General features: G+C 35.9%; 1 protein-coding gene across 1 annotated transcript in view; it reads left to right on the top strand.

The window, feature by feature from the left end:
• LOC128609978 (collagen alpha-1(XXV) chain) overlaps positions 1-14,450 on the top strand; it is a 169,931-nt gene that overhangs the window by 48,413 nt on the left and 107,068 nt on the right. The window lies entirely within an intron of this gene.

The following is a 14,450-nucleotide window of genomic DNA, read 5'->3' as shown; positions in this document are numbered from 1 at the left end:
AGAAAGTCAGAACACACTTACAGAGATCGAAAAGGACAATTTCCGAGACAACATTTTACAACCAAATTGAAACATACTTTCTTTTGCTGTAAAACAGATGAGACTTCCTTGGCTGCTATTGATATGTCTCTGAAATTATAACTGTAGGCACCAAAGTCTTGTGGCTCTCAACAAATGAGGAACCATCTAAAGTGTACCACTGACAACAATACTTGTGGCTTCACTGTGAAGCAATGCACATATTTAAAATAAAGCAACCACTACATAATTGAATTAAATCTGTTTTGGATTGTTTGCATTTGCATTGTTTCTCTGGAGTTTCTCTTTGTATATGCAACACCCCTTATTACACACAAAGGGAAGTTCAGGGTCAGTGCACAAGGTCAGTTTCTTGGGTGCTTCAGAGACAGTTTTGGGTTAAAGGTCTTGCTCAAGGGATCAGTTGTGGTAGAACAGACTAACAGGCTATCACCCGCTCTGGTTGAACTCACAATGCTTTTGTTCAGGGATACAGATTCTTAACCAGTGAAATTCTTCATTGGAAGACAATAGTGGACACATTCTGGTGAGAAAAGACCATTTCTAGTCATTTAAAAAGGAGAACATCAAACATCTTAACCCCATAGTTTCACACCAAGTCACACCTCTGAACTACATTGTAATGCGAATATGACACGTTCAGAAACATCTTATGTGTGAGTCACATAAAGTAGTTTAAATATAAATTGAATTTCTTATAGGGATAAGAAATATAGGCCACAAACTCAGAGAAGTGGCAAAATGTCTTCAAAAGTAAAATGTCCATTTTCTCAATTGAGACTCTGGAAGCAACACACAAAAGAGATGGTTACTATGGAAAAGGTTTGATGTCCAACTATTTCACTTTTTTGCCTAAGAAATCAGATATTAAGACTATTAGATGGTCTTGTCTGCAGAGGGTTATCAGGCAGAATGAGGCTTTTTCTGGCTTGAAAAGACTGAAGACACTACATTCACACTAGCAAGGAAGAAGTCTTTTGTTTGTATGTCCTGACCGCTACAGGTAACGCATATGAGCATGCACTAAGTGTTTCTTTAGTTCTGATGAGAAATTGTAGTAGCTATACAGTATATACACTTCTAAAACTAACTACTTAAACACAAATTAAATAAAGCACTAACCAGTATGAAACTTGATTGTTTGATTTACATTTTATGTGCTAGCCATCATATTCGATTCATAGACACATTAGCAAGCTAACTGTACTGTACTGCTGCGTACTGTACATTCAGTAGAGACACTAACGATCTCTGCTACTTCCTTCCTATCTTTATTTGTTGTCTCCATTCACATTTTATGAGAGGTTGTATATGATAAGATAAGACAAAACCATGCTTTTTCTTTCATTTTTGCATGTCACACTGTAAATGGGAACTGATTGCAGATACTGAGTGAGGGACTGAAAAAAGTGATCATTCAAGCCAATCTTTTGGATTTACACACTTAAGCATGTCGTCTAATTTGCATAGAATTGAGAAAATCTCAATTTAGATGTCACTGTGACTGAAAATGCTGCTCTATGTCATACACGTGTGTAAAAGTTTAATCGTTGCCTTTAGGCTTGTCACGACTTTTTAGTGTGAACATAGGATTGGTACACAGCACAAAACAGCACAACACTGCAAAACTCTCTTCAGCTGAACTCTCTCTCTCTTTCCTTATAAATAAAATAAAGCACAACATACTTGTACTCCCTTACCATCACACACGTCCTCTGGGTATTGTATTCTAAAAAACACTAACACTGGTTTGTTGAAAAATGAAATGTTTCTGGACTACATTTACTCACATATATACAGGGCATGATGGGGGTGAGGTAAAGGTGTAGTTGTGTGGCCTAGTAATTATTTACTGTGTTAACAACAGGACACATGCTGTTTATAAAGTGTATTACATCCTGTTCTTTTGGAACAGAATGTCTGGTGCATGAGTTACAAACATACAAGCGCAAAAAGAGGTTGTTATACTGTCAGGTAAAGGGCAGATGGCTTTACTGGCGTCTGTGTTAGTGAGGTCAGTGTTCAGTTACCTATTTTTACAAGTTTCTGAATATGCTGAAGCCCACAAGTTGAACAGGCATCATTTGATTTCAAAGACTATGTGGACCAGATGCTGAGGAATTTCTATTGATAATCTTTAGTGAATATGTGTCTTTCTCTCGCTCTCTGTCATGCTCTCTGTATGTGCACTCATGCCTGCTGTAATGCACTTTATGCCCAAGGCTCACCCATGTTTTAGTGGACCTGGATATTGTAAATTTGTACCAAAGAATGGCTGCTGTAATCATAAAGACTACCCTGTGCTCATCCGAGAATGGGTATTCAGAACACATTCATAATAAACATTATTTCAATAAACTGTAGTTGTTGTATATACTCTTATTCACCTGTATACTGTAAATATTTATAATAATTTGTCACAGAGAAGAGGATGAGTTTCATTTTGTCTCTGGATGCTTTCAAGTTTTCTTCATCATGTCGTGTCAGGGAGTTTATCATTGCCACTGTGACCTCTAGCTTGTTCATAATGGATTTAAAACTACATCTGTATTCATATAAAGTGAATTATATCATTATACTCCATATATTCTCTCCATGAAGTGTGCAAAACATACACAGCTAACTCAAAATAAATGTTTTCAGTGAATTTATTGAATGGGACAAATTGGAAGATTATGAAATGTATTAGCCCCTAGTTTCCATTATATTAGACTCACGGATAGAAAAGTTATTTTAATCATTTACTGCGACTTTGACTTTGAAACCCACACTCTAAATTTTGGCGATGACTCCAGGATCTCAACAATGCTGAATTTACAAACCAATTGGTGCATTACAATAAATCTCTCAGAGCTTCTTGGGAATTCCTTTGAACTGTGGGGTCAGAAAGAATGTGTCAATTGGCCTGGCGGCCTTGACTGTTTGATCAGCATCCTACAGGCAGTTAACAGAAGTGAGTCATAATTGACAGGCTGGGAATGCTCTTGTGCTCATTAGCATGAGCATGGTCAGCTGTGTAGACACGGCCATGCGGATGGCAGAACGTGGGAGCTGCCACAACTTGTCACCTTTCATCAGCCCTTTCAAAGAAAAAAATTGCGAGAGGAATTTTAGGCCTTAGAACCACACAGCATTATATTGAATGGCCCATGATTGATCTGTTTTGCTTGTTTGTTTGCTTTTTTGCCACTGACATTATTCATTTAGGGTCAACATTGTGGTACTAGACACCAGGCCACTTTCATATGAAAGTCATAAATAAATTTGCAACCAGAAATACTGGATTACATTTACACCAAACAAAGTTGTTTGTCTCACATATTTGAATAAAACAACCAAAAATATTAAAAGTTCATATCTTATATACAAAAGCCCAAGTTATTTATTCATCTTTTATTTGCAGACTCTTTTGAGACAATAGATCTTGTTGTTATCTATCTTGTTATCTTGTTGTTATATATATATATATATATATATATATATATATATATATATATATATATATATATATATATATATATATATATACACACACACACACACACACACACACACATTTATTTATTTATTTTTCTGTGAGTCTTTGGACCTTTTGGTCTTTGGACCTTACTTCATGTAACATTGACTACGTTTACATAAGCAGCATTAATCTAATTATTTACCTTACTCTGATTAAGATAATAATGTGATTAAGGTGTTTACATGAGTTGCTTTTAGAATACTCCTGTCATGTTCCCGTTTTACATGTTTTAGAACATAATTAGATTAACAGCCCGCGTCATTACGTCACCGTGCCACGCCGTCCGACGTCCCTCCAGAATTTCACGTATCAACATACAGTTCGTCTACATTATGGTACCGTATACAGTTTTGGGTGTTTTTATTTTATTTTTTACGAACGCTTTAAGTGCAGTTAATTATTTGTCATGCTATACGTGCAAATAGACAACTGCTTGAAGCCATGGGCTGCGTCCCAAATCGCGTAATTACCGTCTATATAGTAGACGAGATACATGTATTTTTCCCCACTGCAGGCCTATAGTAGGCAAGTATGCGATTTGGGACGCGGCCGAACTCTTGTTCGCCGTAAAACGTAAAACTGCCGTGTGTGATCGTGTCCTGTTGCAAAATGCGGTAAAAACTCTCACACGACGTTCATAATGTGATTAAGGTGTTTACATGTCTGTAATACACGCCCATAATGCGACTAAAACAGGAGTACTCCACCTGTCTTAATTCGATTATTGCTTACTTCTATTATGACCTTAATTAGATTAAGGTAAGTAAAAATTGCTGTTTACATGGTAGTATCTTAATCAAAGTATGGTCTTAATCGGATTAAGAGTGGATTATTGTTGTCCATGTAAACGTAGCTATTGATCTTTTCTGATTTGCTCTGATTTTGCAATATAAATAAACAGTGAGGGAATTGCAATAAATATGTGTGATTTTAAATATGTCTTCTTCCGTTGGGGACTGAACATCATGGTAACACCACTGTTTCTTACAATAAACATGTTTATTAGTAGTGAGGGAAGATGGGTATAATCGTGATATTAATTATTCATTACTGATGGTTATAAATGATTTTTAGGAAGGGTTTGTCAGCAGGCTAATGTTTGCCTCCACATTATTGCTTAAGACACGGGTCTTTGATGTGTTTCCATCTAATTACTGCATGCTGCTTGTAAATAAGAAGGAGGCCCAATCAGAAAATTGTAGTCTGGTTTATCCTTTTGCAGAAGTCTTTCTAAAAGATGAACTTATGAACACCTCGAACATACATTTATCTAATTTACAGCCTGCAAGTAGTTGCAACCTCCTAATATCCTGAAAAATCATGCAAGTGACATTGTTGTTGCCTTTTCAAAAAATGGTGGCAGAATTTGTCTGTGGCACATATTTTTTTATGATTAAATTGTTGGAGGGATCTTAGTTTGTTTATGTTGTATATCCACCATAACAATCAGGCCATATGGTTCTCACTTGGCTGTTAATTTGAAAGGCATAAAAAGAAACAGAGTGTGAATGGTGTTGGACTGCCACTGGGATATGCTTTGCTTATCTTCACTTTATTATAAAGTGTGAGGTTTTAGAAGTTTTTGTTTGGATATATGGTTCTGATTCATCTGGTGTTTTGAAAAAGGTTGCAAATAAAGAATATTATACATTTTATACAAGTCAAGTAGGCTTTAGTGTAATTCTTCTCATCACAGACAATGGTAATGTGAGGAACAAAATATGTTTTGCCCAGGAATCACAACACTACAGATGTCTTGAAATACTAATGGACAGGAGACTAGTGGCACAGTGAGAGAGACTATGCAATGTTGATAAATACAATAAAAAAAAGAAATGAAACTATAACACTATCCAATAAATAATACACTAAACACAACATACCAAAGTATGTGCAGTATTCTTGTAAATAGTCATGTAAGTAGGTTATCCACTTGGGTTGGTGAATCGATTCCCGGCCCATGGTTCGATAGCCTGTCCTTATGCAAGACACAGTACCCCAAGTTGCTCCTGATGGCAAGTTAACGCCTTGCATGGCACCTCTGCTACCATTGGTGTGGGAGTGTGCGTGTGAATGGGTGAATGAGGCACAGTGTAAAGCGCTTTGGATAAAAGCGCTATATAAGTGCAGACCCTTTACCATTTACCATATATAAACAAGTGGATAGTGTAGATAGAGTCTTAAATAATTGCCACTGACATTTACCTTTGAAATAAAGTTGTTAAAGTCTGCTATAATTGTATTATTATTATTACATTTGTGATATATGCCTGCAGTGAGATCTCAAATCTGTGGGTGGCTTTGTTGTATGCTTATACACAATTATTACAATTATTAATTATTTGTGCAATCCACTTCCATCAAATCACACACAATCATAAACTCATCATGTAATTATGAACTCTGATGCTCACACATTAGCCAAAGGTGTTTCTTACAGTAGAGTCGCCCTATGCCTGCATAGTTTTCTCCAGATAATTGAAAAAATAATCCACTAGTTGTTTGGATAAGCAAAATCAGCCCTCTGTGTGGATAAGTGTGTGAATGTGTTCGATGTGCTGTCCTCTAGACTGACGTCTCATTCTGGGTGTATTCCTGCCTTGTGCCCATTGATCCCAGGATAGACTTTAGTTCCACCATGACTCTGACCTGGATGGAGTGATTACTGAAGATGATTATATGAAGAAATAAATGAATGACTAACTGCTTACTACCAAGTCCAGCCTACCACCTAAGTAATTCACTGTTCCACATGAGTTCCTTTTTTCCCCTCTTCAGGTTGTTGTGTTTTTCACCATCACTTTCAGTGGCCATTATCTTTTACTCATAATTTAAATGAGTATTTCTGTTCAGAAAGGCTTATGGCAATATACAGAAAGTGTATAGGTTCTGTAAATATCACAATATATATCACCTTTTTGAGCTTACTACTCTGTGTCTCATTCCTACACGTAGGACACCATATACTCATTCACTCCAACTACATTACCCCTTGCCTTTACTTATGCTGTGTGACCTAACCCTAGACTGGGTCATAATACTCAATCTGACTAACAAAGATATTGACTAAAGCAGCATACATACTGTATGCAAATGAAATCTGCTTGGTGAAATACCACATCCTCACTTGAACAGAGGAGGATGTGGTATGTGAAAAAGATATTCGCTTCTGGTAGTGATTAATTTCCTCTGATGTTATTTCATGCTGAGTTCATGTAGATGAACTTTAACTCTATGAATCTGCTAGTCTTGGAAGCAAAGGGCAATAACAAACAAAAGCACATGGCTGGGATCAAAACTTTCTGGAAAACTCAATATGGAGGAACCATTTATTATTACCATTTCATTATAGCAAAAAGCTATTTCTGCTCATCAGACAACATAAGGTCTCCTATCACTCTCAAGCACCAAAACTAGTTATCTGGTCCACTGTTTTATCTGCAGAATGTCTCACCAGGACCATCCATAATTGGCTGATTTTGGTCCACCCCAGAATTAAATTGCAAAGGAAATCTGGTCTGAATGCTGCTATGTGGTACTGCACTAAAGTAAAGAAAATCACTTCTTTCACCAGCAGTTGGGGGCATGCCGCTAAAAAACAAGCAAGCTTAGCTTTCCAGAGTGAAGTTTAAAGAGTTGTAGCTTAGATTCGTGAAGCAGAAGTTAAGACATGTTGGTAATACTGATAGCTTTTCAATCTCTTTTTTGTGTTCTTAAAAAATTAAATTCCAAATGTATTTATGGCCTGTTCAATCTGCGATAGAGTATTGACTAAATTGAAATTTTAAACCAATGTACAATTGTGCATATGCTTGTGTGTGTGTTTTTTAAAAATGTATTTTTGATTATAATGGTCTACAAAAAGTTACACATAATCATATTTTCGGGGATGGCTGCTATTTCACTACACACTTCTTGCACTGATTTCAGCATGTGGTTTTAAGGCAATTTTAAGCCAATGAAAGGATCTCATTAAATAGATTTTTATAAGTCCAGAGTTCATGGCATTAATATGATACTAAGTCCATTGATAGTTGTTTATTTGGATAAATTGCTAACAGATGTTTATAGAGATTTCATGTGGTAACCAAGTCAAACCGCCATAGTGGTTCTGGGTATGGTTACCACATAAAACTCTGACATATGGGTTGATACGGGTTGAAAAGAATATAGTACAAACTTTTATCAAATACAGTGATGAAAATTCTTTGTATGGTTGTAGCTTTTTATGATAATGGCAATGAAGCTGTAGGGCTTCAATATCCTGACATCAACTATGTGATTAGGACAACATTATTGTTCTTCACCTTAATCAATTCCAGTGTAGTACATATATCTAGGATGCATGCAAAGTTCTATATAGTACAGTGATATCTTCTGAATGTGAAAAGATTTTGAAAATATTCCATGCATTATATTATGAAATGCCTGTTAATCATTCTGTTACGTAGATGACGATCTGAACACCTTAAATGACTGAATCAGGGAGTCTGTTCTGAAAAGTAGGAAAGAAACAAGTGAACAAGCCACCAACACATATTCACTGCTCACTGTTAGCATTGCTGTTGATAACATGTGGGTTATCATGTGGGTTAATCAAACTGTCATTTTTGAGATGCCCCTTTAATTGCATAACTAATGACAGCAGACAATATTATAGTAAACATTGCAGGCATTTACCTGAAAAGTGATTGTGCCTAGAATTTTCTCGACAGTTATTGGCATAGCTGTTTAGCAGCTGCTTGTTTAAGCTGTAACCCAGCACTTCAAAAGAAAACATTATATAATAGCTGACAAGAAGAAGCTAACTACAATAGATAGTGTTTTCTTTAAACACTCCTAAATGATAGCATATTAAACTCTGACTTGAACAAATCAGAAAATAGACAAGAACACTAGATTGTCAGCTAATGTTACCAACTTTAGCAAGCTTTCCAGGTAACATTACTTCAACTGAACCAATTTGGTGAAACATGCACTTCCCTAACCCATCTGCCAAAATAAACCTTCATTTAGTTTTATATGTTAAAATGAGACTAATGCTATGAAAATGTAGCTTAATTAAACAATTAGGCAGCAACGCACCTAGCTAGGCTAATTTCATGGTAGCTTTCAACACATTTACTGTAATTGTTAAAGACAAGTGTGTCTTCTGTGCAAAACTGCATGGGTTCTCACTGCATTTTACCCATGGTTCTGTCTGACATATTTTTAAGTAAAAGTTACTTGTATCCTTTATCTAGAAAGGTGAATATAGTGGACATTTAAAGCCTTACTCTAAAAGGAGGTAATTATAGTCTACTTATGTAACTTAAATCTTTTTTCAAGATACATTATATATACATATCCAGGTGAAAGATACATATTAAAGGTATCACCCCAGCAACAAAGAAAGCTGCAACTGAGTGAACAAACTTTGGCAAAATTACTTTACTTTTAAAAATCTTTTTTTTTTTTTAAAGAGTGACTTTTGTACAGTATAGATGCAAGAGAGAATGTGTTAACTGACAAGGTAACAGCAACTCGGGCATAATTTGAGTTGCACAGATGAAATGTAGAGAACTATTTAATCATTAAACTGGTTCTTCAAATGGTGACACTTCTATATATAATCATATAAACTAAAGAAGCATTCATGCACCCTTTTCATTCTATTGGTCAGGGAACTTTGGGCCTGGTCAGTGTGCCAACCTATCGCAGGGTGCAATGGCACACACATTCACACACTACGGACAATTTGGAAAGGCCAGTCAGCCTATAATGCATGTCTTTGGACTGGGGAGGTCATGCAATCTCCAAGCACACAGAGTGGAGGTAGGATTTGAACCCTCAACCCTGGGGGTGCAAGGCAAACATGCTAATCACTAAGCCACCAAAATGTAAAAAAAACATAGTATTTATAACCCTATTGTAGATTATGTAAAAATAAAGCTCAGAGAGTAAACTGTGGCTTCATCTGCCAGTAATTCCATGAATAACATGATGAACCCTCCTTTACGCTGCAGCACTTGTTTTGAAGTTTACTAGATTTGGGTTCCTTATCATGCAAAGCCATCTTGGATCTTTTGTTCATTAAGCTTGTTTGCATGTTCTTACACATTGCAGCAAATACCTTAGAGAATCAGGCCCAGATGTAGGAACCGCCCATACCAGAGGTAGACGACGCTGACTCTCAGCATGGTGCTGGCTCTGATTTCTCCCAAAATAAATATAGCCAATGTTCAGCATGTCAATTATTTTTTCCTTTGCAGCCAGAACTAACAGCACATGCTGCTAGCATTCAGCAATTACACCTCTCAAAATTAATGCCGTTATAAATACTGACAAGAAAAATAAAAACGTCTCTGATTTGCTGAGTATGGTTTAATCGACTTATACCACAAGTTGCTTTGAAACCTGAAACTCTTAGGACAGAAATATATTTAAGCAGACAGCTTAGAGAAAAAAAAAGGATTGAAAATCATGATTGTGTCTCTGCCACAAAGTAGAGTGAAAAAATGTAATCTAATAAATCATACGAATGTGGAAACTGCATTCTGACATGCAGACTCAGTGAAACATCACAGATAAGAGCAGTGACTGATCATGAAGAAAATGGTGGTAAGGCTCTGAAATGGCCATACAGTTGTTTATCTTTAGGATTAACAGATGGTAAAAATTGTGATATTTTATTTGTGGCATGTGTGGTGTTCAATCTGTAACTAAGAGCACATATGCTTTCTTTATCATCCAGAGAGCCAAGTCAACCAATGCACTAGAGAGAAATTGGCTAATAAGAAGAGCAAATGTTAGTCAAGAACATTCTAGTGAAAGAATAATAACTTCATGTAGAGTGATTCCTCTACTTTATTCCTCGTCTATGCAGAGGATTTGCACAGTTCTGCACAGCTTATGTAATGTCTGGCTCTTTTTCTTGTTTTAACCATAAATCAATAACTTTGTCAAAGATCTCACCCACGTTTTGTCAGGAACTTCATGTGCTGAGGTGTGTTACACTTGCCTGCTGTGAAAATGACAAGATAGTATGAGTTAACCATTATGTAAACTGCATACATTTATCATGTCTACTTTAGGGTAAAGTTGAAGGGGGAGTGGGTGAAGTATCATGCAGAGGTTTTTGGCAGCCTTCACACACACATTTGCATAGAATTCACTAAGCTCTGGATGGAATCTGTCCAAACTAATTGTATTTCATTTAAAAACAGTAATGTCTCCCTGAGCCTCTGGGAAGTCATTTAAGTTTTCTTCTTAAGGCTACCCTGTTTAATTTTATTTCTGTATCCTCAATAGTTGCACTTCCAAAGAATAAGACAAACAAAAAACAAAACAAATCAAACAAACAAAAACCTCAGAGTATGTAAAATGATGCTTATGTTTCTCTAAACTTTGAGAGGTTCCTTCAACGTCTCAGACAAAAGTTTGAGCCTGTCAGTGCCTGATATGAAATGCCATTTGTTTACAAGTTTTTAAAACACACGTACCTCACTGGAAATTTCTACGTGGATATTGCCATGGCTCAGTGCACCACATTTTATGCATCACAGATTTCATTTATAGAGAGGGACTGGTATGGTGGCCACATTCTTTCTGCTTTCTGCTACGTCAAACACAATGGCAAAGTATCTCTCAGTCATCTAGCCTCTACACAGTTCAGTATGTTCCTTCCTGCTATGAAAATGTAATTCAGAATAAGTCTAAAATCTTTTTCTAACCAGTAAATAACATTACCTGTGCAACTGAATAAAGGACTTATACAAATGGTGATTCAGTAGGAACTGTAAAGTGTGTGTGGGAGTGCAGACTGAACATATGCTACATACAGAAGTTGACATACACATGTACTCTCCATTAAAAATGTATCTAATTGGCAATTCCAGTGACCTCTGCATGGACATGACTAGTGTGATCTTTTCTGTTACACTGATTATATTGCTGGAGGTCATGGAGGTCATAGCTGAGCACCTCTTGTGTGAGTTATCTGAGCTGGCCACATGCTGTTTATGTCAATCAGGTTAACAATGGCGCACTCATTCCGTCATTTTAGGTAAGGCAAGCCATTAGTGATTGAGTGGTAAAGGTCAAGACCCCAGGAATGTGCAGGTGGTCAAAGAAGTAGAAAGAGTGAATAAGACCTTTGATTGAATAAAGTGCGAGGATTATTATTAGCTTGACTTTTAAAGACAAAAACACAGAGTTCATATTAGAAGCGTTGAAACATTTAGAAAGATAAACAGTACTTTAGTAGTAGGATGGGATCTAGGATGTTAAAGAATGATGAAAAGTAAGTGCTCATGGCTTTCTGCGGGCTGGAGAAATGCCAGCATTTTTTATTCTCTTCAAATGTTTGGCTCAAAAAATGCAGGTTACTTCCAGTGTTGTGGCAAGCCATGTGGGCAGCCATGCGACTAGCAACCAGCCAACAATATCCAACTGCCAGGAAATACATAAATTCTACTTATTGGTCCATTTAACCCTTTCAAATCATGCTAAGCCCATAGCTCCTACTGAGTAACTTTATACTGTATCTACCACAGCACAGCAGTTATACGTAATGAAGCTTCATGAAATCTAGTCATAATCATCAAAACAATTATCATCACAAAAAAAAAAACATTAACATACTCATAACTTGTCAGAGCGTATACTAAAGCTTGCAGAGAAAACTTGCACATCATGATAGCTCTGTTTAATCAAACATCTAATCACAAGTTACACATTTATAACCACTTCATTTCCCAAAAAAGATTAGGCCCAATTAAATGTGTTTCAACACATTTACAGCATGGAGCCTTGTTTCTTGAAAAATTCTCAAAACAATGGAATGCTTAATATATTGAATTGTAGCCCCCTCTAAGCTGTTTACTGTCTCATGAAAATGAAATTTAATAGATTTTGACATGACTCAGTGGGTTCCTTAGCTCAGCCAGCACACAAGCCATTACATGTTCGGCATTGTGGAACCCAATATAACTGTCAATTAATATATTTAAGTGGAAATAAAAACAATATTTGATATCCCACTGAGTTGAGTGTAGGCATGTTTTTTTTTGTCTTTTTAAAAAAAAAGATGTTTTGAAAGTTGACAGTTACCAAGCAGCTCTAACAGAAAAATCATATCCAGTGTATAATGTAATGGAGTAAAAGAATCATTGCTGTAGATTTTGTAATTACTATTGACACTTCATACATTTGTTACCCTGCTACCAAAGCTTACATTAAGTATGAAATTTCAGAAATTGTAATGTTACATGTTTTTAGCTAAAAAGGAAAGTAAATTCCAGAGTCAAGTAAAGTAAATATTGCCTACTTGGTATATAAATATATTTAATCTATGCACGAGTTGCATAAAAGTTTCAGATTGTTAAGGATTAATGAACACTTTGCAATGAAGACTTTAAATGGTGTAATCATAGCTTCTAATGTTTTGTGTATAGTATAGTGTTGTGAATGCAAGGGAATGAAAACAAGCTTGTATTAACAAACCAATTAAGCATTTTTAGAAGTAGCACATAAGAAGGTCACCTGCTGGCTCTTGAGTATTTCCAGAATTTATTCTTTATTGCAAGTGTTATTTTTGAAATAGTTAGACAGATGGAAAGAAATTGAGAGAGTGATATGTGATAGATGGCTATAACTCAACCTAAAACTTAAACTAAAATCATCAGTGATGTAAATTTTCTTTATTCTTGTCTATATTCTAAAATGTCTATATTATTACATTTTACATACTATATTCTTATATTCTGTCTAGTGTTGTTTAAAAAGTGCTTGAATTATAAAAAGTCAATAAATACGAAATCACTAAATAACTTTAAAATGTTTCTTTTCGATAGAACATGAATACAATCCTTTCATTCAAAATATGACACTGTGCTGCAGCCCATCCCTCTCTTCCTACTATTCACTCAATCATTTTAACAGAGACAGCTCCACTTCTCAGACTCCTTTAAAGACTTTTTCCCCTCAAAAAAGCACCTAGCGACAAATCTAGTGACTTTTTGGACAAACTTTAGCTACTTTCCGTAGAAGAGAGTGGCCGGTACTGCCCTAGTAGAGCAAGGTCCTGCTTTACTTTGTTCAGTGAGGGGCAGAGAGGAGCCCCATTCTGTACTCGTTCGGTTGTCTGACAACATGACAATATCTCTTATATAGTCCTTGAAAGAAAAAAAATAGTGCTTTAAAAGTCCTTGAAAGTCCTGGAATTTCATTATGAAGCATCTGTATGAACCCTGTAAAATTGGCCGTGTTTGATTGTAAGGGTTATTTATTTACCAAATTCAATTATTTATTCCTAATGTTGTGTTCATTCTTAGTACTCTGAGGGCAATTTCCATTTGCATGATTTCATTGCTCTAGGGAACATTAGATGAAATATGTTGCACATTGAATTAGTTGCTTGCCAATTTCCAATAGCCAGTTATTCATTCTCATTAATAAAGTATAGAGAGGAAAATCTGGTTTGTCTGTTTTCATTTATATCAATGTATTTCTATAAATTTGGTTAATTTTATAGATTTGAATCATGAATTAACACAATATTGTGTGGTATCGTGATACTTCAGCTGGTATAGTATTGTAGGATATGTTTATGGTATCATGACAACCCAAGTAGATACAACTGCTAGCTAGTAAGGTGCCAACCCTGCATCTTATTCATGGTCCAGATTCATGCTGAATATTCATTCAACATAACATTTATTGGGGGATCATGGGCTTGCTGTGAAGTGCAGTGTTGTTGGAATTGGTCCATCCTCCAACATTAAGTTTTTGGCACAGTCGCACTGTAGTGCGTCTCATTCATAAAGCAGTCTGGGATCAAATATGTCGAACAAACTGTTCATTACAGATGTAAATGCTCAGGAAATGTGGTAAAAATAAATAAAATCCACTA

Source organism: Ictalurus furcatus, chromosome 7, assembly GCF_023375685.1.
Source record: "Ictalurus furcatus strain D&B chromosome 7, Billie_1.0, whole genome shotgun sequence".
NCBI classification, from domain to species: Eukaryota; Metazoa; Chordata; class Actinopteri; order Siluriformes; family Ictaluridae; genus Ictalurus; species Ictalurus furcatus.
This window is presented reverse-complemented; position numbering and strand designations above follow the sequence as displayed.